Below are 27,457 nucleotides of genomic sequence, written 5' to 3'. Positions count from 1 at the left end.
TGAGGGCCAGATTCTTGCGTAATTCCACATTCTCAAATGAAATCCTCTATGTGTATCCCTTTCTTTGTACTGAACAAGCCAACAATCCATGACTGTTAAGGGACAAACAGTTCTTAGTATTGTTAGGTAAAACATTCAATTCTGCCCAGCAGTAGGAGAGGTGCTTATTGCAAGGTCATACAGGTTGATTGGGGGTTACTGAAGAAGACTTCAAAGATTACAGTTAGATGGAAAGCGAGAGAGGTGTTTACTCCATATTAGACAGTGATGCTTTAGCAATATTGTTGGGAAGTAAACTGAATTACAGAGTTCTGTGAGAGAGATAATGGGAACTGCAGATGCTGGAGATTCCAAGATAATAAAATGTGAGGCTGGATGAACACAGCAGGCCAAGCAGCATCTCAGGAGCACAAAAGCTGACGTTTCGGGCCTAGACCCTTCATCAGAGCAGAGTTCTGTGGTGGGTCAGTCAGCAAGGAGACAAGAAGTTGGCTGTGCCTCTCAAATTTGGGAATATATTCTCGCAGTTAGTAGGCAGCTAAATGATGAAGTCATGGTTCAGGAATAATCCTGGGTACTAAAGGGGCCCAGAGAAGCCCTGTACCACAAATAGTTCAGTACATTTGAGACAAAGGGTTGAGAAGTTCACAATCACTTAGTAAAATGGAGCAAGATTAGAACTCTGAAAAGCACAGGACCACTGACATGTAAACTCAGGAAAGGAGGTTGATCAACTAGAGCAGGAGTAGTCATTGGGAGTGTCCATGATGGACACTTCTCTTAAGGGGAGGTTTCAAGGTCAGATCAACAGAAATGGAGTATTGTGATCATTCGTGGAGTTTTGATGACTCACCATATCTTTGACATTTTGGGGGAAATTGCTGGCAAATCTGAGATCTGGCGTGATCAATTTAGAAGTGTATTACAGTGTCTGTGATTACTATCTATCACTCATATTAGCCACATGGTAATTCTGGATATTATGGCAAAGATATATTCTAGACATATGTATTTTAAGTTGTTAAAGGGTTCTGATGTTGGAGAGTAAAGTTTATTGATAATTATTACAAACTGCAGAATCCTGTAACTTTCTTATCTCGGTCAATTCTTTGAATTTTACATTTTGTATAGTTTAATAAAATGATTTCTTGTCCCTAGCTAGATCTTAACATCATTTAATGCTGTGGCCTGAGATTTTAATAATGCACATCTAGTCCCTTGAATCAGAAAGATGTGCATATCCATCAAAACCTGCTAGTTTCCTCATAAGTCTGAAGTATCTGCAGCTTTGCATGAGCCCAGATGAAATGCTGCTTCCACGTTGTGTTACAAAATGACATCTAAAAGTTGAACCCCATGTAGTCTGGTTGTGGAAACAGCATCAGGGTTCTTTCCTGTACGTTGGCGAGATAGCTGTCCTTGTCTGTTCTGGTAGTTTGTAATAATGGTTCTGTACAGAATAATTTCCACTGAGCTTTTAGCGACAGCTGACTGATTCTGGTGGGTTTTTACAAACTCCTTTCTTACACCGTTGTACATTATACTGTTCTCTGTAAATACATCTTCTGTCTAGTACAGACTTTTTTTCACAGTCTCTTGCACATGATAGTTGATGCACCTTTTATGTCACCAAATGCATCATCATTTTATCCATTCTTGTTATATGATAATTTTGCATATCATTTGCATTTTCATACTTTAATAAGTAGATATATATGTATGGTGCAGCAATGGATTGAAGAATAAAGTGGCGAACAGCAAGCCAACTAATAGCATGTTCTGTCAAAAAATTAAATTATATATTTACTTTTTCCTTACTTTGATTGCAATATATGCTATAGTTAGATAGACAAGCAGTATCTTTGTTCTTTTTTGCAATTTTCTACCAGTTGCAGAATCTGCTTAAGCTCCACTGGTATCTCTGATCTACTATCAATAACGGACCATACTGAAACATATAAAACTATTGAATGTAAGTGTCAGGCTGCAGAATGGTGTCCACATATTACCACCATTCCGCTACCCACCCCACTTTATCTGCAGCTCCCCCTAACCCCCACATCCAGCCCTGAAGAAGGGTAATACCCAAAACATTGCCTTCTCCTTTCCTCCAGATGCTGGCTGGCTTGCTGTGTTCTTCCAGCCTCCCATTTGTCTACCTGCAGAATTTTATACCAGATTAATCTCAAAGGAAAGAACGCATCTCAGCGCTTCAATTTGCTGTCTTTAAACACAGCACATAAGAATTATAAGGCTAATATAACTTTTTGGAGAGTGAGTGAATAAAATTAAAAATGGTGTTGTTTCTATAAATTGTGGATGACCTTCTTCACTAATTAAATGCTTGGTAACAAATTGAAAATCAACCCCCAGATTCATGGTCACTCTTACAATATTATGGAGTGATCAACTCAAAGCACCAATCTCTGATGCGATACTGCATACTAAAGCAATTTATTTCAGCAGTTGGGCATTGATTAAGTAAATTCTGCATTCTAAATTTTGGTATAAAACTTATTGTAAAATCGACAGTGGTAAATTTATGCGATTATGCAATGTGTGGATCAAATTTACATTCATATAGGTGATGCAAAATTAATTAGTAGTTTTGACTGTATGGGAGTAATTATTCTTGATTGATTGCCATTGTTTTCATCAAAATAAGTGAAGACCAGTGTGATAGTGGAATATTAATCAAATGTCCACAGTATTTTCAACTCAAATGATGTATGGGCAAGGAGTGTCTCTCTGTTAATAGAACTTACTATGTTATTCAATAACTCTATATGGAAGAATCAGACAGAGAACTTCAAAATGTAGTTATGCCCAGAATTTATGAAATTCTAATCATGCAATGTCTTGGATCTTAGAAAAACAAAATCATGCATTTACTGGAAGTATAATTCATATTTAAGTTTTCATGTGTCAACTACTATTTTAAAAATGTAGACCTCCCTTCAACCCAGGCTCCTTTTTTCCAATTTATCCCCTTTGTTTTCAATAACAGGATTTAATGAAACACAGGTAAGAATCACTAAGTATTCTGTCATCTGATTTGTTTATATTTGTTATTAGGAATTGCTGGACATAATAACGGTGAGTCGTCTCCTTGAATTCCTTCAGTCAGTGCTATTGGAATGGGATTCCAGGGTCTTTATTCAATAAAATGAAGAGCCAGCAATATGTGTCAAAGTCAGAATGGCGTGTGAGTTGGCGAATGTGGAGTTGATGCTGTTCCCATTGTATTGCATCCTTTGCAGTTCCAGTGCTCTCATTCTAGGAGGTTGGGGGGCTGATTAAGTAAACTTGTAAGGCATCCACTTACAGTGTCCTTTAAAATGAATTGTTGCATACTGTGACAGGGTTGCTGATAAAGCAGACTGTTTTGGCCTCAGTGGTATACTTGAATGTTGTTGGTCAAGCAAGAGCTGAGTACTTTGTCACTCCTGTCTTGAACATTATAGATCAGGATTCTCCAATGGTTTTGGTTCATAGATCTCTTTTCAAATATGTTGGTAGTGATGGAGCTTGATCTAACTTTTAGTGCTAAATATTCAATAGAAAAATGCTGCATGCAAATAATGTTTAATTGCGATTTTCAGAAAACAAAGTATCATTTTTAGACAATTTGCAGACAATTCCACTGTTGTGGACAGTGGTGAGACAGACAAACCAGAGACAAAGGATAATTATGGCTTCACTAACATTCTAATGCATACTACCTGAATAAGTATTTCACATGACCCTAAACATAACTAATGGCAAAAATAGACAAGTTGAGTTATAAATCTGTGACTCTATAACTTAAAGTGAATCCTTTTGTTAAAATTTCAGTACACGCACAAACAGACACAAAAATAGATGTGATAAGATATTGAGGGTGATGAAAGAGAAAAAGCTCACAGATACACAGCTCTGACACCACTCCAGATCACAGACAATTAGCTTTTTTCTTTCAGCTTCCTTTTGACTTCTTCCAATTCTTTAACAATGACACAAAAAAAGAAGGGTGACTGTACCTGAAATATTAACTCTGCTTTCTCTCCACCGATGCTGTCGCACCTGCTGTGTTTCCCCAGCAATTTCTGCTTTTCTTTAAAAATGATGCAAGGTTGTAGATAGACCACTAAACACTTTCTTTTCTCATTTTAACCCACAGTTCAAAAATAAATAGAAGTGGTATCTACAATGTGATCTCATTGCCAAAGACTTTGCACCTCATTTCCAAATTGCCATGCTTCGATGGTAGCTGTCTAAATCAGAGTGACCTTGAACTTCATTTCTGGCTTCTTCTGAGGACCAGCTGAAGACCTTGATTGCATCTTGATTGCCATTGCATCTTGCAGTTCACTGTTGACCTGATTGTCATGGTTGAACAATAGATAAAATAGTGATGGATAAAACTTCAGAGGGTCAGAGAGCTCCTTGGTCATCCTAGACTCCCCCATGTGCAGGGTAACATGGCTATCTCGTCATTAAGGCACCCAACAACTGCCCATTCAAATTCATTGGTGAATTCAAACATCTTCCTTGAGTTACCTCTTCCTGGCCCTTTCTGTGCTTGAAGAGTCCAGACTGCCACGTATCTCAATCCATTTTACAAAATGCATGGGTTGATCCAAGGGATCAAGGGTTGTTATCTTATGTCGTGATGACAACTCACTGGTCTGTGTGAACCCTGGACAGAGGTATAGAGTTAATATAAACAATGCCGCATACACAGTGGACCAAACACCGGGCAATACATTGAGTTTCTAAAGATTAAAATTGGATGGTGCCTTCCAATACTATTCTGCAAAGGACTTGATCACTATACTGGTCTACTACGTTCCACATAACTCAGCTCTTTGAGAGGTGTGAACTTTCAGAAGGCCCTGGAATGATTCAGCTCATCATGAGAAGCAGGAAGTGAGTGGAAGAGATGTAGCAGGGTGCTGAATAGAGTGGTGTGCATACTTCATGTCAAGGAGGCCATTTTCTATCACCCTGTGAATGAAGGACCACCACTACCTGTCAGCCTGTAGCATTGGTCTCAAATCAGTGTCAATGAAATGAGGGTCTGACTTGCCCCCTAAGTTCTGGCGCACCATATTTCTTGTAATTAAGTGAATGAAAACAGAGTTGATGATGTGGGGAAAATGTGAAATAGTTCATTTTGGCAGGAAGGATAAAAGAGAACTTAAACATTGCTAAAAGAATGAACAAAGTTAAAGCTATTCAACTTGTACTCATAACGACTAGTCTCTAGTCATTATGAGTCTCGAGGCAAAATTGCCCTGAACACGTATCTGTCTGGAATGTGCTCCCGTTGCTTCAATAAGGGAATGTTGAGGATACAACTCACAATGTTTTTATGGCTCTAAACACTTTCTTTTCTCATTTTAACCCACAGTTCAAAAATAAATAGAAGTGGTATCTACAATGTGATCTCATTGCCAAAGACCTTGCACCTCATTTCCAAATTGCCATGCTTTGATGGTAGCTGTCTAAATCAGAGTGACCTTGAACTTCATTTCTGGCTTCTTCTGGTGGGCACATTGAAGACATTTAAGAGGCACCTAGATGGGTACATGAATAGGGAGGGAATAGAGGGATACGGATTGAAAAATGGCAGGCTTGTTTTTAGATTAATTAAGCACGATGGTCAGCACAGGCTTGGAGGACTGAAGGCCTGTTCCTGTGCTGTACTTTTTCATTTGTTCATATTGCTGACCACAGAATGCAAAACCAGAGAGAGACTGCATATTCCTGCGTAGCTCTGTGTCAATGATGGTTCAACCAATCAGCATTTTATTCTCATACTGTATGCAACACCAATGGCCTTTTTCAAGTCTGGTTTCTTAAATTGTAATCATGATTAGTACGCATAAAAGAGGAGCATATCATCCTAATGATGAGAGATTTCAGGAGTCTGAAATCCAAAGGGCTCTGAGTGTTCTAGTACGTGGATTTAAGTAAGACATTTGATAAGGTTCCCCATGGTAGGCTTATGCAGAAGGTAAGGAGGCAGATTGGATTCAGAATTTGGCTGACCCTTAGAAGACAAAGTGTGGTAGTGGACAGAAAATATTCAACATGGTGCTCAGTTATGAGTGGTGTACCACAAGGATCTGTTCTGTGTCCTCTTCTATTTGTGATTTTTGTAAATGATTTGGATGAAGGAGTGGAAGGGTGGATTAATAAGTTTGTGGATGATACGAAGGTGGGTCATTTGTGGACAGTGCAGAGGGCTGTTCTAGGTTAGAAAGGGACATTGATAGGGTGCAGAGCTGGGCTGAGAAGTGGCAGATGGAGTTTAACCCTGAAAAGTGTGAGGCGATACATTTTGGAAGGACAAAATTGAAAGCCGAATACAGCAGGAACAGAAAGATTCTTGGCAGTGTGGAGGAGCAGAGGGATCTTGGGGTTCATGTCCACAGTTTCCTTGAAAGCTGCCACCCAGGTGGATAGAGTTGTTAAGAAGGCATATGGTGTGTTAGCCTTCATTAATAGAGGGATTGAGTTCAAGAGCTGTGAAGGTATGCTCCAGCTATACAAAACCCAGATTCAGCCACATCTGGAGCATTGTGTCCAGTTCTGGTTGCCTCATTACAAGAAAGATGTGGAAGCATTGGAAAAGGTGCAGAGGAGATTTACTAGGATGTTGCCTGGAATGGAGGGAAGGTCTTACGAAGAAAGGTTGAGAGAGCTAGGGCTTTTCTCTTTAGAACAATGAAGGATTAGAGGTGACTTGATAGAGGTGTGCAAAATGATCAGAGGTATAGATGGAGTAGACAACCAGAGACTTCCCTGGGGTGGAGGTAGCTATTACACAGGGGCATAGTTCTGAAGTGAATGGAGGTAGATATAGGGGAGATGTCAGAGGTAGCTTCTTTACTCAGAGTGGTCGGAGCACGGAATGCATTGCCGGAGAGGGTAGTGGAGTTGGCCTCATTAGGGGCATTTAAGCGGCTACTAGATAGGCATATGGATGATAGTATAAGGTAGGGATAGAGGTTGGATAGACCTTAGGATTAGGATAAAAGTTCAGCACAACATTGTGGGCCAAAGGGCCCGTACTGTTCGATGTTCTATGTTCTACATGAATTGCAAAATACTAGTGTACAAATACAGGATGTAATTTGGAAAGCTAATAGAATGTTACTATTAATTGCAAGTGAAATGGAATACAAAAGTTTAAGCATTTCATTTCCACCTGTTAGACAATTTGAGGATATTCTCTGTTTCTTTTATGTGCTTCACTTTTTGTTCTATCTGCAATCCTTTAATTAAAATGCTCTTATTAATATTTTGTTGCTAAATTTATTAATTTTTTTTCTTCAAAATTGAATTCTACAAAAGAGTCTGATTTCCAAAAGATGATAAGCTCTATATAATTCCCTAAGGAAACCAAAAGGTCTTTTTTATAGCTTTGGTGAACATTGGGTCATTGGTGAGCGGAGTGGCCCTGCGGTCACTGCAAGATCAGAGTAATTAGCTAGGTCACAACTTGACATTCTAAAACATTTGTAGCTAATACATTCTTAAACAATATTCGCTGTTGAAATATAGGAAGTGTAGCAGTAAAAGTGCAAACAGTGCAGGGCTACAAACATTAATGAGATAAATGATCAAATACTCTGTATTTGATGCTGTTGGTTGAGGGACATAGGCATGGCCAGAATAGTCCACTAAATGCACTAACTGTCTTTGCAAAGGGTCATGAAAATACTTAATCTATGTGAACTTTGAAATGGGGATACGCTCTATCATCTCAAAGGAACCATGCTGCAATTTGAGAGCATGGCAGTTTCCTCAGTGCAACACTGAATTGCCAGTCTAGGTTCTGTGCTCAAGACTCTAGAAGCGGGTTTATTCAACTTAATTTTCAATATCATTCAAGTTTTCTTTAACTAAGTTAATAAAAATACTGCTAATAAATATTGATTTCCTCGGAATGACTATAAAAGAACAACTTTCGTTATACTCCTTTCATGACCTCAGCATACTAAAGATATGGCACGATCATTTCCTATAGTACTTTTTAAAGTGTAGTTGCATTTTAAATATTGAGGATTTGTGGTAGCTTATTCATAAAATGTCCCTCAAGCAGCACCAACAAAAATGACTAGATAATCTCCTTTGAGTGATATTGGCTGAGAAAGAAACTTTAGAAGATGTAAGGAGAACTTCTCTGTTTTGCTTTGAATTGTGTCGTTGGTACTTTTGCGTCCACCTGAGATATTGATAGGGTCTTGATTTAATGGCATACTGTCATTGATACAGTATTGCACTGAATGTCAGTCCATTCCGTATTGTAGTCTCTAAAATAGGGCTTGAGCCCATGGATGACTCGCTCAGGGAAAGGTGCTACCATTGATTTGAATCTGACACCAACCATGTTTTTGGAAACGTGCTTGCACATTTGGACCATACACATTATTAATCCCAGGGTGGAGTGGCATTGGATAAGGTCCAACAGCAGTTCTGCAACCTCATTGAGTGGAAATTAGCAAAGGAAGCTATGGAGCAAAATTGACAGAATTTATGTTGTACCATTTTTGGAGCACCTTATGTGAGTGCTTCAAGCACCATCGTCTAACTCTTCAATGCCAAATGCTAAAATGTGGACCATGTTAATTCTGAAAACAGCATTGGTTTAATTAGTAGTTAAACCATATGCTTATGGAATCAAGGCATCAAGTGCATTCTAAGATAACAAGGCGCAGAGCTGGATGAACACAGCAGGCCAAGCAGCATCAAAGGAGCAGGACGGGCGGGAAGGCTAGATGTCTGATGATTTTCAATGCATTACCATCTTTCTCTCCCACCTGAAAACTGAGTCAAGGTTCTGTTCAGATTATAAAAACTGAAAGAACTGCAGATGCTATAAATCAGGAACCGAAACAGAAGTTTCTGGAAAAGCTCAGCAGGTCTGGCAGCATCTGTGAAGAAAAAATCAGAACTGAGGAATGTCATCGGACCTGAAATGTTAACTCTGATTTTTTTCATCACAGATGCTGCCAGATCTGCTGAGTTTTTCCAGTAATTTATGCTCAGATTATCTTCAGAGTGAGTAGTTCCTGGGTTTGCTTATGCCCCCATCTCAGCTTCCCTCCTGATTCCTCTTTGCATTTGCCCTAAAGAAACCAATGAAAAAATTAAATTAAGCTCAGCTTATTTTTCACTCGCTATTTCTTTAATTTTGAACTGTCTTAACCATAGCTTTAGTGCATCTTACTTGGAGTGGATTTTTCATTATCATAATCTGCTATTCCATCATTGTGAGTTACAAAATACCAGTTTATAGAGACATCATTAACTTGAAAATTTCTTAGCAAAATCTAATAACAAGGTACATCAATGATGTTCACACATTATTTATGCTAATGAAGCCTCAAGATCGATCTTTAAATACAGGTGCCAATTGTACTTATTCCAATAGCTGCATTTTATATAATTAATACAGCATAAAATAGTACAATAGTATAACAGAGAAGAACTATCCAGTTGGGTTATGATCTGAAGGAAGGAATAGACTTTATAATGAATGACTTGCCTGATCATAATCCTTCATAGAATTACCATGTGACAGGACTATCATGCAGATCAAATCTTTTGCTCCTGGGTTTTATTTGTACTGTTTGTTAGCGGCTTGTAATTAGCATTTCCTGTAATCTCTGCAGCTGTGGACAAACTGGCTGATTGATTTTATTCACTTTGGTGGCAACATCACAGCAGCAAACAAAAGCAAAGTATCATTTGATCTCGCAATTTTGAAATATCTTTGCAGGAAATAGCGATTCTAAAAATGAAGATTTCTCCAAAACGATGCTAGGGCTGTAGCACATTTAGATTGCTGCAAGCAAGCTTTATCCCTCAATGACTATTATCTTTGATTAAAATCTTGGATTCTGTCAGTTTGCATGATTGCAACATTGGCATAGTGTCAATGATGCAAACATCTTCTGTTGATAAAAGCTATAAAACTGGACTCTGTGTTTTAATTTTCCATCAGTGGCTTCATAGCATGGGTTTTGTGCAGCTGCATCAAGATAAATCTCTGAGACATGTATTTTTTACAGCTGTCACTTTTCTTGAGGGTTGTTAATCGGATTAGTTCCAGAGCACTGCCACTGCTGATTATAATGATTTTGCCCCACTGGTACAAGATATTCCCCATTTTATTTGTGTAGTGACATAGAGATGAAAGGCCATTATGTCAGTACATCACACATGCACATTGACTATTATGCATCTTCACTTAATTTGCAGGAGGACCACTGTGCCAACCACATCTAAACATGGATGAGCGCCTAGTGAACTGACAGCCCCAACGTAAAAGCAAAATCCAACAAATGCTGAAATTTGAAACAAACAGAGAAACTCAGCAGGTCTGGCAGTATCTTTCGAGATGTAAGTAGAGTTAATGTTTTGGATCCAAGTGAGAGTGTACTGTTTGTGTGTGTGAGACAGTGGGAGACTGCTCCAAGACCTCACTACAATAGCAATGCATAGTTTGTTAGAAGAAGATGGTTAATGGTTACATTTTCATGAATGAAACCCCTAAGAGATGGCTCCAGGCACCAAGCATTCCCAATCCAATTGCCTAACATGACTGAAATGGAGAAGTGAGCTAATGGCATGCACGGCTAGTAGCAGTCATTTACCTTTGGTCCTATTAGGAAACAAGTTTTGAATTGTTACTGTACTTTCACATTTGATTTGATCATAACTCAGTTTACTTGACTGGTTAGCGTTGATGGAGATGTCATATTGTTGCATTTCACTGTTTTTATCCTATTTTATTCCAGGTAATTATAACCTCTTCTGGATATGCTGTGTAAAGTCATTTTCATGTCTATTCATATTTGCCCCTTAAGTAGATTGAAATGGAGATGTGAGTTACAAACTGCGTGATAGGTATATCCTGAAATCTACCTTAAACTGCACTGCTGTGAAGCTAGCAAGATATAAATAACTCATGTACAGGAGAAACCTGTTTCTTTCCTTATTCACTTTTTAGAATAAGTTTCCATGGATCTGTCTGTTAATCTCCATGTTTTCTTTCAAAGGCTCAACTTCTGATGGAAATCACCAAACACTTTAAGCATCAAAAGGTTACCAGTCTTGAAAGTTCACCTAAATTTATTTTCTCGAAAATGAGATTTTCATTCAGCCAAGTAGCACAGAAAATGGTGCTTGGATTTACAAAGCCAGCCACATGCTGTTTCAATCTATTCAAAGATAGAATAAATTGTAGCTTCATAGAAATAAATTACTCACCAGCTGTCTTCTATTTTTAGAACAACTGAACTATCACCTGAAGAAAATCGCATGTTTTATGCCAGGTTGTATACTTGCTATAACTGCGTCCTGATACTGCTAGCAGTGCGGTGAAAGTGGCAAAGAAATTACAGGTTTGAACTTCCCATTTAGTTTTTAATAGCATTTCGTTACTTAATTTGGACTTATAGCTCAGGAAAATTCTGTTGTTTACTCTTGTCTGAGAATTCTGTAGCTATTGATGGATTAGTGGAGATATTGTAATATATTAATGTTCCTACAACATGTATCAGCGATATGACTGCGGCTGCCATCCTAGCCCTGAATATGGCGTTTTTAAAAAAAACTAACCAAGCTATTCGGAAATGCTGTTACAAACTTCTGAAGCAGGGTGGGATTTGAATCCAGTACTAAGCTACCTAAGTCTATTTCATAGCAGTATTGTGGTCTAGGTAGTGCACTGTATATTTTGTAAAAAATTAACCTATTTTTCTAAGCAACCTGTTCAGAGGTGTTATTATACATCTCTGGAGCGGATGAGACTTGAACCTGGGCCTCCCAGTGTATGGTAGGGATGCTATTGCTGCACCACAAAAGTCTGCATTAAAACATCAACTTGTATTCACATGGTTCCTTTAATGTAATAAATTATCCCAAAGTGCTTCACAGGAACATTTATAAAGCAAAATTTGACAATGAGCCACAAACACCAATATTGCAACAGATGGTCAAAAGCTTTGTCAAAGAGCTAAGTTTTAAGATGAGTCTTAAAGAATGAGATATCGGGACAATATTCCAAATCTTAGGAGTAAATGCATTGCTATCACATGTGAAGCTAAATCTAGAATGGTCAAAGGCTAGAATGAGAAGCGCACCCTTTAGCATCCTTTACAAAAATAGGGAGGGGGAAAAGACATGGAGGGGGAAAAGACATGGAGGGGTTTGATAGCTGGATGAAAATTTTAAAGTCAAGATGTTTCTAGACAAAAGAGGTTTGGACCTTAATGTTTCAGGATGTATTGACTGGTGAAGCTGAATGCTGCTTATGAGCTTGTGTCAGAAGCTTTTCATTTCAAATTTAAGACTATAAAACAGAAACCTAGTCAGATATTTATGAAATTTACAAGAAAAAGGTGCTTTATACCTTCAAAGTTCAGAAAAAAAATTGAGACTGTAAAGGAAATTGTCATCATGGAAGAATTCAGAAATAGCATTCCTAGTAATTTAGAAACTTAAAACACAGGAGCAGAACCTAGGCCATTCAGCCCATCAAGTCTGCCCACCATTCGAACATGGCTGATAAGTTTCTCAAACGTATTCTCCCACCTTCTCCTCGTAACCTTTGATCCCCTTAAAAAGCAAGTAGCTGTCTAACTCTGTTTTAAATATAATTAATGACCTGGCAGCCACAGCTTTCTGTGGCAATGAATTCCATAAATTCACCACTCTCTGGCTGAAGAAGTTTCTCCACACCGCTGTTCTAAAGGGTCTGTGCCTTAATTGAGCAACAGATATTCACGATCTCTCATAGACAGTTACAGGTGGGGACATGGTCACATGGATATCCACAAGGAAATTGGAGGACTAGAATATCCATGGATGGAAGATGAGCTAGTTTTAGAGAACGGACAGAAGGATGTTAAAGTAGTAAAGGAGAAAAATAAGTGGTGTGAATAAATTTACATATTTTCATTGTAGTAAGATTTCAGAAAAGCAAAGCCAATTGCCTACAATTAAATGGAAGACTGATTGCTGTAGTAGGAATGTCTAAGGAATTCTCATTTAAAAAAAAGGGACAACAGGAATGGAATAAAGTAATAACATGGTAGCAGATGTGCAAACAGAACATGTTTCCTTGGAATTTACCAAGTAGTGAGGGATGGTTCAGGACAGCCATGCAAATTATTTTTTAAAGATTGAAAAGGATGATCAGACTGCTGGAGATTCTAGAATATTGGCTTTACCAACGGTGGTGCAACAATCAATGGAAGTAAAAGAAGCTGGAATGTTGCAAAAATAGGAATCTGAATTGTTTCCTGACTAAGCTACAACTAGATCTCGGGCCAATATAACTAAACAGTGGAGGCCACCTGAAATGCCAACTGCTAAAGAATGCAGAGTGGATCCCTCAGGTGGTGGTTCAATCGGAGTACCACAATTACCTTTTATATGTGGCTCATGAAATTCTGATGGCTTTTATTTGCCAGGATCACTTAAACACCTAGTCAAGTATTACCAGACAAGCCATACATTTCAGGAAGTGGGTAAACTCCCATTTGTATCTAAAGATGGAAATGGAATTGACTTGATAGCATGATATTACAACATGTTATTTTCTTTATACAAGGAAAATACATTAATATTTCTAGTCAGAGGAACACACTTCACAATCTGATAGTAATCCAGAATTCAAAGAGCCTTATTTCCAAAGTTGTAAATGAGAAATGGCATTAGAATTTATCATTTAATTTTAACTTCCACGTTTAATTCAATACCAGCTTTTCGAGATCTGTTTATCGGGGCCCTTACCTAAAACCAGGGATGTGAATCTTTCCATGATCATGAGTGTTTATACCAGGTTTCCTGAAGCAGTGCCTTTAGGAAAGATTACTGCAAGAGTAGCAGTGGAAAAGTTAGTTCAATTTTTGTAAGATTTAGATTATTCAAGGAAATAAAGTCTGATCAAGGATCACAGCCTAACTACAGTTTCACCCCACAAGAATGTTATTGACTCTGACTCTGAACTGCTCTCTGACGTGGCCTTGTAATTCTTGTCTGTAATCCCAGTCTCGATGAGACAATAAATTTTATAAAAACTATATATAAACAATCTGAATACAGGACTGAAATAATTTTACAGCACACATTTCATAATTGAACAACTAATTACATCTTAGGCCTTTGGGATAGTATATTGTAACTAACATCCAGTTGCCTTGATGACTCTTTGTGTACAGCTATGCTGGCTAGCCCCATGAGATTTTAATCATTTATCCATGTTCAGAAATAAATGGATGTAATAGAATCAGTCAGGGGATTGCCTGAGAAACAGTGTGAATTTTTCATGGTTTTGAGTGGCTGTAAGTTGACCCCCTTCTCTGTGCACTTTAACAGGTGCTACGTTACATCCTGCTGGGAGTGATGATCTGTGTCCCCTGGGGAATTAGCAACAAAGCCAGAAAGTGTAACACTGAAACAATGCAGAAAAGGTAGCTGCTGCATTTGAGACCTGTGCTAAAAGAATATATTTGCGGCCATTTGCGTGTTCATGCTGAGCAGCCCTTGACATTTTCCAGTAAGTAATTTTCTGTGATGTGTGTGGTGCAAGCATATTTTGTTCATTTAACGTTAAGGATATACAGCTTGCAACACAGGATCTTACACAGCCAAACCAATTTTGGTTATTGGTTCCAAAGATGGAAATGAAATTCACGAGATATTATGATGTTACAACATGGTATTTTCTTGATCACATTGATAATACATTAATATTTTATGTCAAAGAAACATGCTTCACAATATGAAAGCAATCCTTAATTCCAAGAGCCTTATTTCAAAAGTTTTTTGAGTGAAAAGTGGCATTAAAATCCATCATTTAGTTATAGTCTTCTGTACAAGGATTGTTGTTAGCTATCTCATGGTTTTACAAAATGCAGTTCAGTTGGACCTTGATACCATCTTCAGTGTCCCAGGAAACAAACTTGCTGAGAGGAATTGAAAATGGATCGGTGTACAGGAAGGATGAGAGATGTGTAATTGAGAGGCAAGTTGATTGAATATGAATCCACTGCACCTCCTATTAAAGTGTATATTCTCAGTAACCCACCTGCTGTGTGAGCATATAGTTTAATGACCTGTTGCTAGGACTTTTGTATCACATCTTTATAGAAATATCAGGTTGCAATTGACAGAGTATTGTTAACAATGCCAATAAAGCTACTGTCTCTTCTTCTGTCTTTTGTGAGTCCTTCCTTTGTCCATGCATTGAAATGGCAAAAGTGAAGGTGTCAAATCTATTTCAAGCTCTCCGCCAACACTCGTCTTGACTTGTCTGTTTCCAAATCTAAGGAGGGTGGCCTGTTGTTGACTTCCTGTCTCCGATGTTACTGTCTGTTGTCATTTGTTGCTTAAATGCATGGCTGGGATCAGAAACTTGCAACAAATGAGAGTTCATATTCCAGCACTCTGTTCTAGTGCAGTGACGCCACAGCTTCCTGGTACTTCAATAAACTTTCTCAACGGCGAGGCATTTCTACAATAATTCAATGGGCCAAAATTGCACAGGCAACTACTGTCCTCAGGACCCCACCTCAGCTATCACCTTCCAGTAGGTTATTAGATGTACCAACCTCAGCGACTTATTAAATGAGACAAGCTCTTAAATGTCAAGAGATTTGGTTCGAAAGAAATCAAAGATTGCTTTTTTTAAAAAAACAAAATCATCAATGACAGTTTGTTCGTCTCCTTTATTAATGGTTTATTTATTCCCTGACACATCAACGCTATTTACAAGAACTGTATTAGCAAAACTGAATTTGCTTTATGAAAGTCCTTTCAAAGATCCCTCTTGTCACCCTGGTATGATAATGGTTCCACTAGTCGGGAAGGGATCCCAATACCACAAACTCTTTTCGTAGGGCAACGAAGTAATAGTGGTATTATCACTAGGCGGTTAAGCCTGAGACCCAGGTAATGTTGTTAGGACCCAGGTAATTTCTGGGAACTGAGGTTCAAATCCTGCCATGGCGGATTGTGGAATTTGAATTCAATAAAATTCTGGAACTTTTCTGGTTCACTTTAGGGAAGGGAATCTGTCATCCTTACGCAGTCTGGCTACTCTGATGTTGCTGTGTTCATCCAGCTCTACACATTGTGATTGTGGTTGACTTTCAACTGCCCTCTGGGCAATTAGGGTTGGGCAATAAATACTTACCTAGTTAGTGGCTTTCACATCTCATGAATGAATGAAATAAACTTCAGGTGCAGAATTCAAGCATCACAGGTGCTGAATACCAGGAACAGAGAAGGTTAATCATTATTCAGGTAATGTGATATCAAGGTAACATCAGACAAATAGAAAATAAACAACGAAGGGATGCTGGGGATCGGATGGGCAAGGGATGAGAATTTAATGAGCTCAAGGTCTATTTCTAGAATGTGATAAGGTATTGTATATCAGTGTCAGGATATTATACATTAAATGTTCTCATGTCATCTTGAATTGCAGACATGAACCCGTGGCAGTGTCACCAGGGCTTCAGTGCAGGAGTTTAACTTCTTCTGCTGCTAAAAACCAAATGCACCTCTTTCACTTGAACCTTTTTCCACACACTTGTACCTTTTGCACCTCATCCTTCCCCTACATTTCTTCTTCATTACCCCCCAATTATTGCTGGTATCCTAATTTTGCATGAAAGGTTAAACCCCACTTGGATTGGCTGCCTATGTCTTGGACTCAGCCCTTCATTGTGGATACAGAATCAAGCTGGCCACAAAGTTCAGATGTCAGGAGGCTGTGTTAGCAAATCAAAGTCAGATAAGGGTCAGACTGCCCCTGTACTTCGCAGAACCCTTTGGAGAGGGGGAGCTCTTTTTGGAAAGATAAAGTGCCTTCTGGATACAGTTACAGGGTAATTTTGTGGGAAGCTTGGTGTCCTTTAGCTTAGATCAGTGCCGTTTGGGTACGATAAGGTGTCCTTTAGGATTTTGAAAAGTAGGCAAAGATATCCTTAACAAGTGCATACATCCATTAATGTCAAGCTCATTGGTACTTTCAAAAGTGTCAAAGGAACTACCAAAGCAAACTGTGAAAAGGAACTATCAAGCTGTTAATATATTTAAACTTCTTGACCTTTTGTATTTTGAAACCTGGCTTCTAATGGACTGAATTAGTGCTGCATAAATGTGATGCGGTGATTGTAATGTCACTGGATTAATAATCCAGAACCCCGCGTTAACGTGGTTTCAAATCCCACCATGGAAATCTGACAAAATAACTGTCTGAAGTGACCATGTAACTACCGTCAATTGTCATTAAAAACTCAACTGTTTCAATGATGTTCTGTAGGGAAGGAAATCTACCATCCTTACCTATAGCTTATTCCAGATCCATAGAAATGTGGTTGATTCTTAACAATATGGTCTGGGCTATGAATTCAAGCCAAGCCAGTGACATCCACAACCCATGAATAAATGAAATAAACCTTCCATTATCTGATTAAGGTGCTAGCTATTTCACAGTTGATTGACAGGTCCAAGTGGTTATAGAATCTTTCTTTCACGTAGGCCCATAAATTCCAATCCTTGTTTTGATAAGGAACTATGAAGTTGAATTAAATGTTTCTTTTTAAAGGATTTTATATAATTGAAGGAATGTAAATGTAGTGAGAGGGTTTTTTTATGAATGAGAGTTTTTCCTTTTTAACATAAAGTCTGCAGTAGATACCAGGAACTGTTATTTCATCTCCGCATGGTCATTGAGGTCTTCCCATGATGGATACCAAGTGAGTTGGTATGATAAGTATAAAGACAAATGTTTGTGAGGTTGTTGACTTGCTCACCGAGCTGGCTTGCTTTTGTTCAGATGTCTTGTCACCATGCTATGTAACATCATCAGTGGACCCTCTGATGAAGCGATGGTATTCTCCTCCGCTTGGAATTTATACTGTATGCTCTGTTATAGTGAGTATTTCATTTTCGGTTTTGATCTGTATAGGCTTATGTATGGAATCCAATTCTATATGTTTGTTGATTGAAGGATGGGTGGAGAAGCATGCCTGTAGGAATTCCCGAGCATGTCTGTTTGGCTTGGCTATGATTACTTTGTCCCAGTTAAACTGATAGCCTTCAATGCCTGAATGTACAGATATTAAGGAGAGTTCATCATGTCATTTTGCTGCTAGCCAATGTTCATGTATTCTGATGGCTAGTTTCCTTCCTATCTGTCTGATGTTTTGCCACAAACATTACAATGTTCGTCAATAATTGCAAGAAGATGTGGCCAATATTCAGGTTTGGGCTGAAAAGTTGCAAGTGACATTTGTACTGCAAAAATGCTGGGCAAATACCACCTCCGTCAGGAGAAAATATAGCTATCACTCCTCGACATTTGTTTGTGTTACCATCACTGAATCCCCCACTATCAACATCCTTGGGGTTACCATTGACCAGGATTTGCCATATAAATGTAGTGGCTACAAGAGCAGGTCAGAGGCTATGAATCCTGCACCTTCTGATTGCCCAAAGCTTGTCCATAACCTACAAGGCACAAATCAGGAGTGGATGGAATATTTCTGACTTGTTTGGATGGATGCAGCTCCAACAATATGCGAGAAACTTGACACCATTCAGGATAAAGTAACCTGCATGATTTGGCATCAGATCCACAATCATCCAACTCTTCCTCCACCAATTCAGTGTAGCAGGGCATTTACCATCCGCAAGATGCTCTTCAGAAATTCACCAAGTCTCTTTGTCTTCCACACTCACAAGTAGTTATATCTAGAAGGGCAGCAGGTACATGGGAGTTATTGTGCAACTTACATACCATCCTGACCAGAAATGTGTTACAGTTCCTTCAATGTTGCTGAATCAACATCCTGGAACTCCCTTTCTAATGGTATTGTAGGTCTAACTACAACGCATGGGCTGCAGAGGCTCAAGAAGTTAGTTTATCACTATCTTCTGAAGGGCATTTAGGAATGGGCAATAAATACTTGCCTCGCTGCCCACATACCACAAAATATTAAAAAACAGTTTAATTTGTAATGGTGAACTGTGCTTGCTCTCATAGTGTGCAAAATGGTCTCTAATTAAAATTATTTGCAAATTTTAATCACCACATTTGTTTGTGAAGTGTTCTGGTAATATAGCTTGTTTATTTCGAACCATTACATGATTTACTTAAAAATGCAAATTTCGAGTTGTTAAAATTATTATTATGTGGCATTATTAGTAACTATATCCATCAAGCAAGACAACAAACTGGCAGTAGCTGTAGTAGCAAATAAATCTTTCCTTTTGACTAATCCTCCCTGTTGCGTAAACCCTGCAGCAATGTAGCACACTGGACAGGCACTGATTTCTTTTTAGACTGCCACGTTTTCCCTTTCACCCCTTACTGAAAATCATAATTTAGTCTGAAATATAATTTTACAGGCAATAAAGTCCTCCTGTTTGACCATGAGTATTATTTTCAGTTATTTTGGTTTTTAAATGTGTAATTTTCAGGGTGGCAGGTTGTGACACAGTGGGTACTGTAAGGATCAGAGCTTGGGCCTCAGCTGCTCGCAATCTATATCAATGATTTCTATCAATGACTGAGTTCTGATGGAAGGTCACTGGACTCAAAATGTTAACTCTGTGTTTTCTGTCTAAAGATGCTGCAAGACTTGCTGTGTTTCTGCAGCACTCTCTGCTTTTGTTGTCAATGATTTGGCATACTGTAATATTTCCATGTTTGATGGTACAAAACTTGATGGAAATGTAATTCGTGAGGGGAGATGTGGAGAGGCATCAAGGGGATTTAATCAGGCAGGTGAAATATAATTCGGATAAGTGTGAGATTAACCACTTTGACTAGAGGAACAGAAGTGTAGACTATTTCTCAAATGGTGAGTGATTGAGAAATGTTGATGTCCAAAAGGACCTAGTTGGCCTTAGTCATAAGTCATGAAAGCTATCATGCAGGTACAGTAAGCAATTCATAAGATAAAGATATATTGGCCTTTATCAAAGAAGATTTGAGTACAGAAACAAAAAGTCTTGCTTCAATTGTATTGAATGCTCTTGCAGTGTTGTGTCCAGTTCTGATCATCTTGCCTGAGAAGAGTCTGTGAGGAATGATAGAAAACTCATAAAACCCCCATTCATAAAATGTCGTTTAGCCCATTTGAGACTCTACCAACCTTCCAAAGAGCATTCACCCGCATGCACCACCCCACCCCTGACCGCCGAGCCCCCCCCCCCACCAATCCCCATAACCCTGCATTTCACATGGCCGGTCTGACTAGCCTGCACACCCCTGGACACTGGGGGATGATTTTAGCATGGCCAATCCACCTTAGCTGCACACCTTTGGACTGTGGGAGGAAACTGGAGCTGCTGGTGGTATAAAGACAATAAGACCATTAGATGCAGGAGCAGGAAGAATGTGCAAACTCCACACAGACAGCCACTAAAGATTAGAATCAAACACAGGTCTTTGGCACTGTGAGGCAGCAGTGCTAATCACTGTGCCAACATGCTGCCTGAAAAATTGAGAAGACTCTATTCTCTGGAGCTTAGAAGAATGAGAGGTGATTTAATAGAAACTTACTGCATTCTTAAAGGGTTAGATGGACGAGATGCAGAAAGATGTTTCCCCTGACTTTGGGATTTTTATCCCACAAATACATTCTCAGAATAAAATGCGAGTTGTTAAGGACTGAAATAAAGAGGAACCTCTTCAGTCAGAGAATGGTGAATCTTTGGAGTTCTCTATCCCAGAAGGGCTCAGGTGCACTGTCACCAAGTACATTCAAGACAGAGGTTAAGATTTCTAATTACTAATGACATCAAATGATATCATGACAATGAGAGAATAGGTATTGAGTTAGCTGATTAGCCATATTCTAGAATGGCGGAGCAGGCTAGAGTGGTTGAATGGTCCTAGATGGTGCTAGATTTAAGAGCCCATGGTGCTGGGGTGTATATTAGCATGGACAGAGGATTAGCTAACTAATAGAATTCTGAGAGTTGGGATAAAGGGGCATTTTCACGACAGTTACCTGTAACTAGTGGAATGCCACATGTTGGCCACCATTATGTACAATGTATTTACAACATATATCAATGACTCGGATAAGAGAAGTGAATGTACTATTGCCAAGTTTGCAGATGACACAAAAAGCAGGCAGAAAAGCAAGATGTGTGATGACACAAAGGGCCTACAGAGGATATAGATACGTTAAGTAAGTAGGCAAAAAATGGGAAAATATGAGGTTATGCATTTTGGCAGGAATACTAGAAGAACTGAGTATTATTTAGATGGAGAGAGATTGCAGGAATCTACAACAGGGGAATTAGGAACCCTTGAGTATGAATCCCTTATGGTCATCCAGGTAACAGGGAAGTTAAATGGACTATTGGCCTTTATTTTGAAGATAATGGAACAGAATCATAGAGAAGTCTTGCTAAATCTACTCAAGACAGTAATCAGGTCACAGCTGGAATACTATGAAAGCTTTTGGACCCTTTATCTAAAGGAATAAACCTTGGCATTAGAGACAGTCTGGAGAAGGTGCATTAGGTCCCCCCCGCATAGGGAGGGACTTTCTTATATGAATAGGTTAAGTCGGTTGGATTTGCAGTCATCAGTATTCAGAAGAATAAGAGATGACCTTTTTTAAAGTTATAAAATTCTTAAAAACTGGACAAAAAATGAAAGAACTGCGGATGCTGGAACAAAAACAGAAATTAGTGGAAAATCTCAGCAAGTTTGGCTGCATCTGTAGAGAGAAATCAGAGTTAATGTTTTGAGTCCAGTGACCCTTCTTTAGAACTGAACAAGGTTCTGAAGAAGGGTCACTGGACCTGCAATTTTGACTCTGATTTCTCTCCATAGATGCTGCCAGACCTCCTGAGATTTTCCAGCAATTTCTGATTTTTAATATAATATCCTTAATTATCTTGACAGGATAGATGCAGAGAAATAGATAAGGGGAAACAAAGACCAGAAGGCATAATCTCAGGCAATGGAGTTGCCCATTTGAGACAGATGAGAAGGAAACTTTTCTTTCAGGGGGTAGTCATTCAGTGGAATTTTTTTTACTGTGGAAAGCTGTAGAAGCAAACTTGTTAAGTTTATTCAAGGCTGAGATAGACAGATTTTTAATGAAAAAGTAATCAAGGGTTATGAAGAAAAGGCAAGAAAGTGGAGTTATGGATTAGCAGATCAACCATGACCTTATTGAATAGCACAGCAGCCTTGATGTGCTGCCAGCCCTACTTCTGCTCCTGCATCTAATGGTCTTATTGTCTTTATACTAAATTTAACAAAAACTTCAATTTTTTAAATATAATTTTTTTTAAAAAAGTACTATCTTTTTAGGCCTTAAGCATATTGGTAATGTATATCAAACCATTTCATGCATTACTTTTGGACTTCAATGTCTTATGTAATGTAGACAGACTGACAGACTTGTGGTTTATAAGTGCTGTTTTTAAGCAAATTGAAAAATTTTACCCTCTCAGTGAATAATGTTCATTGTAGTATTTTTGAACAATATCTATATTTTCATATCTTTTGAGGGAGAAAAATTTATATTTAATTTGTTGATTTAATTTCTTCGTTGCTGCAGGCTTATGACTGGAGTTCACTGATACCAGAGATAAAACTGCCAAATCCTACTGGGTAAATTTATTATTAAGCAAGGATTTATTGCAGTTAATTTTAAAATCAGGATGAAGTAAACTGCAGCCAAGATTTTTTTAAATAAGAGTTTCATTGTAGACACAAAGGTGACAAATGCAAAATAGAATTTCATAAATTAGAAGAGTCAAATGAAATTTAACTATCAAATTAAGTTAAACTAATGGAGTATTGGCAGTTTTGACTCCCATCAGTAAAACCAAAATTCAGTACACCCTATTGTAATGTATTCCAAACTAAGCAAAGAACATGTTTGGGTCAATACAATATCATTAATTAAAAGTTTTTGGTTAGTTAACTGGTGCTTTTTAATGCAAAAGCTCATAATCCGGTTATCGGTAAACTGCAGAGATCAGAAATGTGTGTAAAAGGTCAGCTGAGTTTCTCACAATTGAAATGTTAAGAGATTGATAACTTGCCTTGAATCCCTGTTCTATCAGCCTACCTAACACTGTTAAAATTAGTTTGCTTTACTTAGAATCAGCTAATTAATAAATGTGAGCCTTCAATACTGGCACGTGTTTTTTTCCTTCACTTAACACTTCACAAGCCCCAGGTGGATTCTGTGTTTTTGGAGTCATACTTTTCTTAAAGACAGCAAATTTCTTCTTGTCAATGTAATTCATTTATTTTTTGGTTACAGGATACACAGCAGAGAGTTGCAGAGAATTTTTGTTGTTGCAGACCCCTTGTACCTGCTGCAGTTTAAAGGCCCGAACCAGATCTAACAGCTCTTGTGTGTCACTAACATGTAAACCAATAATGATGTTTGATCTCACCTGTCATTATTATTTATTTTGAAAGTGATGAACACTATGGGACCAGAAATGACTGCCGACTTATTGCAAAAGATTCCGATCCTATTATTAAGCATCTTACCTCAATCCTACTCTGTCTATCAAATCTTCTAATGTAATTTAAATGGAAAATCTTTTCCACCATAGAGCACAAATTTTTAAAAAAATTATTCATTTTGTGGGACATGGGTGTCGCTGGCTGGTCAGCATTTCTTGCCTTTCCCTAGCTGCCCTTGAGAAGGTGGTGGTGAGCTGCCTTTTTGAACCATTGTATTCCTCCTGCTGTGGGTTGAACAAAGATGCTATTAGTAAAGGAATTCCAGGATTTTGATCCAGTGACAGTGAAGGAACAGCAATATATTTCCAAGTCAGGATGATGAGTAACTTGGAGGGGAACTTGGAGGTGGTGGGGTCCTCCTATACCTGCTGCCCTTGCCCTTCTAAATGGAAGTGGTTGTGGGTTTGGAAGGTGCTGTCTGAGGATCGTTGGTGAATTTCTGCAGTGTATCTTGTAAATAGTACACACTGCTGCTACTGAGAGTCAGTGGTGAAACGACTAAATGCTTGTGGATGTAGTGCCAATCAAGCAGGCTGCTTTGTCCTGGATGGTGTCAAAATTCTTGAGTGTTATTCAGGCTGCACTTGAGTGGGATGGGGTGAGGGCTCTGGAATAAATAGGGAGAGAGGGGGAGGCAGACCTCCTTGACCTGCCCGTCTTCCCTGGACTGACCTATCCCCTCCCTACCTCCCCACCTATACTCTCTCCACCTATCTTCTTTACTCTCCATCTTCAGTCCACCTCCCCCTCTCTCCCTATTTATTCCAGAGCCCTCACCCCATCCCCCTCTCTGATGAAGGGTCTAGGCCCGAAACGTCAGCTTTTGTGCTCCTGAGATGCTGCTTGGCCTGCTGTGTTCATCCAGCCTCACATTTCATTATCTTGGAATTCTCCAGCATCTGCAGTTCCCATTATCTCTGCACTTGAGTGGGGATTATTCCATCACACTCCTGACTTGTGCCTTGTAGATGGTGGACAGGCTTTGAGGAGCCAGGAGGTGAGTTACTCGCCACAGTATTCCCAGCTTCAGACCTGTTCTTGGAGCCGCTGTGTTAATGTGGCGAGTACAGTTGAGTTTCTGGTTAATGGTAACTCCCAGTATGTTGATAGTGGGGGATTCAGTGATGATAACACCATTGAATGTCAAGGGGCAGTGGTTAGATTGTCTCTTATTGGTGATGGTCATAGCCAGGCATTTGTGTGGGGCATAAGTCACTTGCCAATTGTCAGCCCAAGCCTGGATATTGTGTTGATCTTGTTGCATGTGAACACGGACTGCTTCCGTATCTGAGGAGTCATGACTAGCGCTGAACTTTGTGCATTCATCGGCGAACATCCCCACCCCTGACCTTATGATGGAGGGAAGGTCATTGATGAAACAGCTGAAGATGGTTGGGCCTAGGACACTATCCTGAGGAACTCCTGCAGAGATGTCCAGGAGCTGAGACGATTAACTTCCCACAGCCACACCATCTTCCTATGTATCAGGTATGACTCCAACCAACTGAGTACCTGCCCCCTGATACCCATTGATTCCAGTTTTGCTAGGGCTCCTTGATGCCACACTTAGTTGAATGTAGCCTTGATACCAAGGGCTGTTATTCTCACCCCACCTCTGGAATTCAGCTCTTTTGTCCATGTTTGAACCAAGGCTGTAATGGGATCAGGAGCCGAGTGGCCCTGGTGGAACCCAAACTGGGCGTCACTGAGCAGGTTATTGCTGAGCAGGTGCTGCTTGATAGCGCTGTTACTGACACCTTCATTCACTTTACTGATGATTGAGAGTAGCCTGATGGAGCGGTAAGTGGCTGGGTTGGATTTTTCCTGCTTTTTGTGTACAGGGCAAACTTGGGCAATATTCCACATTGTCGGGCAGATACCAGTGTTGTAATTGTACTGGAGCAGCTTGGCTAGGGGAGCGGCAAGTTCTGGAGCACAAGTCTTCAGTACTATTGCTGGAATGTTATCAGGGCCCACAGCCTTTGCACTATCCAGTGTCTCCAATTGTTTTTTGATATCAAATGGAGTGAATCGAATGGACTGAAGACTGGTATCTGTAATGCTGGGAACCAGTGGAGGAGGCTGAGCTGGGTCATCCACTCGACACTTCTGGCTCAAGTTTGCTGCGAATGCTTCACCCTTATCTTTTGCACTGACGTGCTGGGTTCTTCCATCATTGAGGATGGGAATATTTGTGAGGCCTCCTCCTCCAGTGAATTGTTTGATTGTCCACCACCATTCACGACTGGATGTGGCAGGACTGCTGAGCTCAGATCTAATCGTTCATTGTGGGATCGCTTAGCATGTCTATCACTTGCTGCTTTAGCTGGTTGGTGTTTAAGTAGTCCTGTTTGGTGATGTCATCAGTTTGATACCTAGTGCTGGTGCCTGGTGCAGCTCCTGGCATGTCCTCCTGCACTCTCCATTGAACCAGGGTTGACCCCTTCGCCTGATGGTAATGGTTGAGTGGGGGATGTGCTGGGCCATGCGGTTACAGATTGTGTTGGAGTTTTCGTGCAATTTTGATGCTGTTGATGGCCCACAGTGCATCATGGATGCACAATCTTGAGTTACTAGATCTGTACGAAGTCTGTCCCGTTTAGCACGGTGATAGTGCCACACGCCACCATGGACGTTGTTTTCAATGTGAAGGCAGGACTTCGTCTCCACAAGGACTGTGCAATGGTCACTTTTACCAATACTGTCATGGGCAGATGCAACTGCAGCTGACAGGTTAGTAACGATGAGGTTAAGTATGTTTTTCCCTCTTATTGGTTAGGTTAGATTCCCTACAGTGTGTAAACAGGCCCTTCAGCCCAACAAGTCCATACCGCCCCTTGAAGAATCCCACCCAGACTCATCCCCTTATAACGCACACACCCTGGAACTCTATGGACAATTTAGCATGGCTGATCTACCTAGCCTGCACATCCTTGGACTGTGGGAGGAAACCGGAGCACCCGGAGGAAACCCACGCAGACACGGGGAGAATGCGCAAACTCCGCACAGACAGTTACCTGAGGCTGAAATCGAACCCAGGTCCCTGGTGCTGTGAGGCTGCAGTGCTAACCACTGAGCCACCGTGCTGCTCACCACCTGCTGCAGACCTAGTCTAGCAGCTATGTCCTTAGGACCCAGCCAGCTCAATCAGTAGTACTGCTGCCGAGCCACTCTGGTGGTGGACGTTGAAATCCCCCACCCAGAGTACATTTTGTGCCCTTGCCATCCTCAATGCTTCCCCTAAGTGTTATTCAACTTTGAGGAATACTGATTCATCAGCTGAGGGAGGACAGTATGTGGTAATCAGCAGGAGGTTTTCTTACCCATGTTCAACTTGAAGCCTTGAGACTTCACAGGGTCCAGAGTCAATACTGAGGACTCCTAAAGCAACAACCTCCTAACTGTGTACCACTGTGCTGCCCCCCCCCCCCCCCGCTGGGTTTGCACTGCCGGTGAGACAAGACATATCCAGGGATGATGATGGCGGTGTCTGTGACATTGTCTGTAAGGTATGATTCTGTGAGTATGACAATGTCAGGCTGTTACTTGACTAGTCTGTGAGACAGCTCTTCCAGTTTTGGCACTAACTCCCAGATGTTAGCGAGGAGGACTTTGCAGGGTCGACAGGGCTGTTTCTGCTGTTGTCTTTTCCAGTGTCTACGTCAATGCCAGGTGATCTGTCTGGTTTTATTTCTTTGACTCTTTCTAGCAATTGGTACAACTGAGTGGCTTGTTTGGCCATTTCAGAGGGCAATTGAGAATCAACCACATTGCTATGGGTCTGGAGTGGTGGCAGATTTCCTCCCCTGAAGGGCATTAGTGAAATAGATAGGTTTTTCTGACCATCAGCAATGATTTCATGGTGATCAATAGATTCTTAATTCCAGACATATTTTTGAATTCCAATTCCACCATCAGCTGTAGTGT

General features: G+C 39.8%; 1 protein-coding gene across 1 annotated transcript in view; it reads left to right on the top strand.

Moving 5' to 3' along the window:
* pacsin1b (protein kinase C and casein kinase substrate in neurons 1b) overlaps window positions 1-27,457 on the top strand; it is a 317,673-nt gene that overhangs the window by 15,717 nt on the left and 274,499 nt on the right. Inside the window, exons 2-4 of the mRNA XM_059653459.1 lie at window positions 10,255-10,395; window positions 11,286-11,399; window positions 14,380-14,560. The gene's annotated coding sequence lies outside the window, so the exon portion shown is untranslated. The remainder of the gene's footprint in view (window positions 1-10,254; window positions 10,396-11,285; window positions 11,400-14,379; window positions 14,561-27,457) is intronic.

The sequence above is a fragment of the Stegostoma tigrinum genome, chromosome 21 (genome assembly GCF_030684315.1).
Source record: "Stegostoma tigrinum isolate sSteTig4 chromosome 21, sSteTig4.hap1, whole genome shotgun sequence".
Classification (NCBI taxonomy): Eukaryota; Metazoa; Chordata; class Chondrichthyes; order Orectolobiformes; family Stegostomatidae; genus Stegostoma; species Stegostoma tigrinum.
The sequence above is the reverse complement of the archived record's forward strand: the minus strand, read 5'-3'. Positions and strand labels throughout refer to the sequence as shown.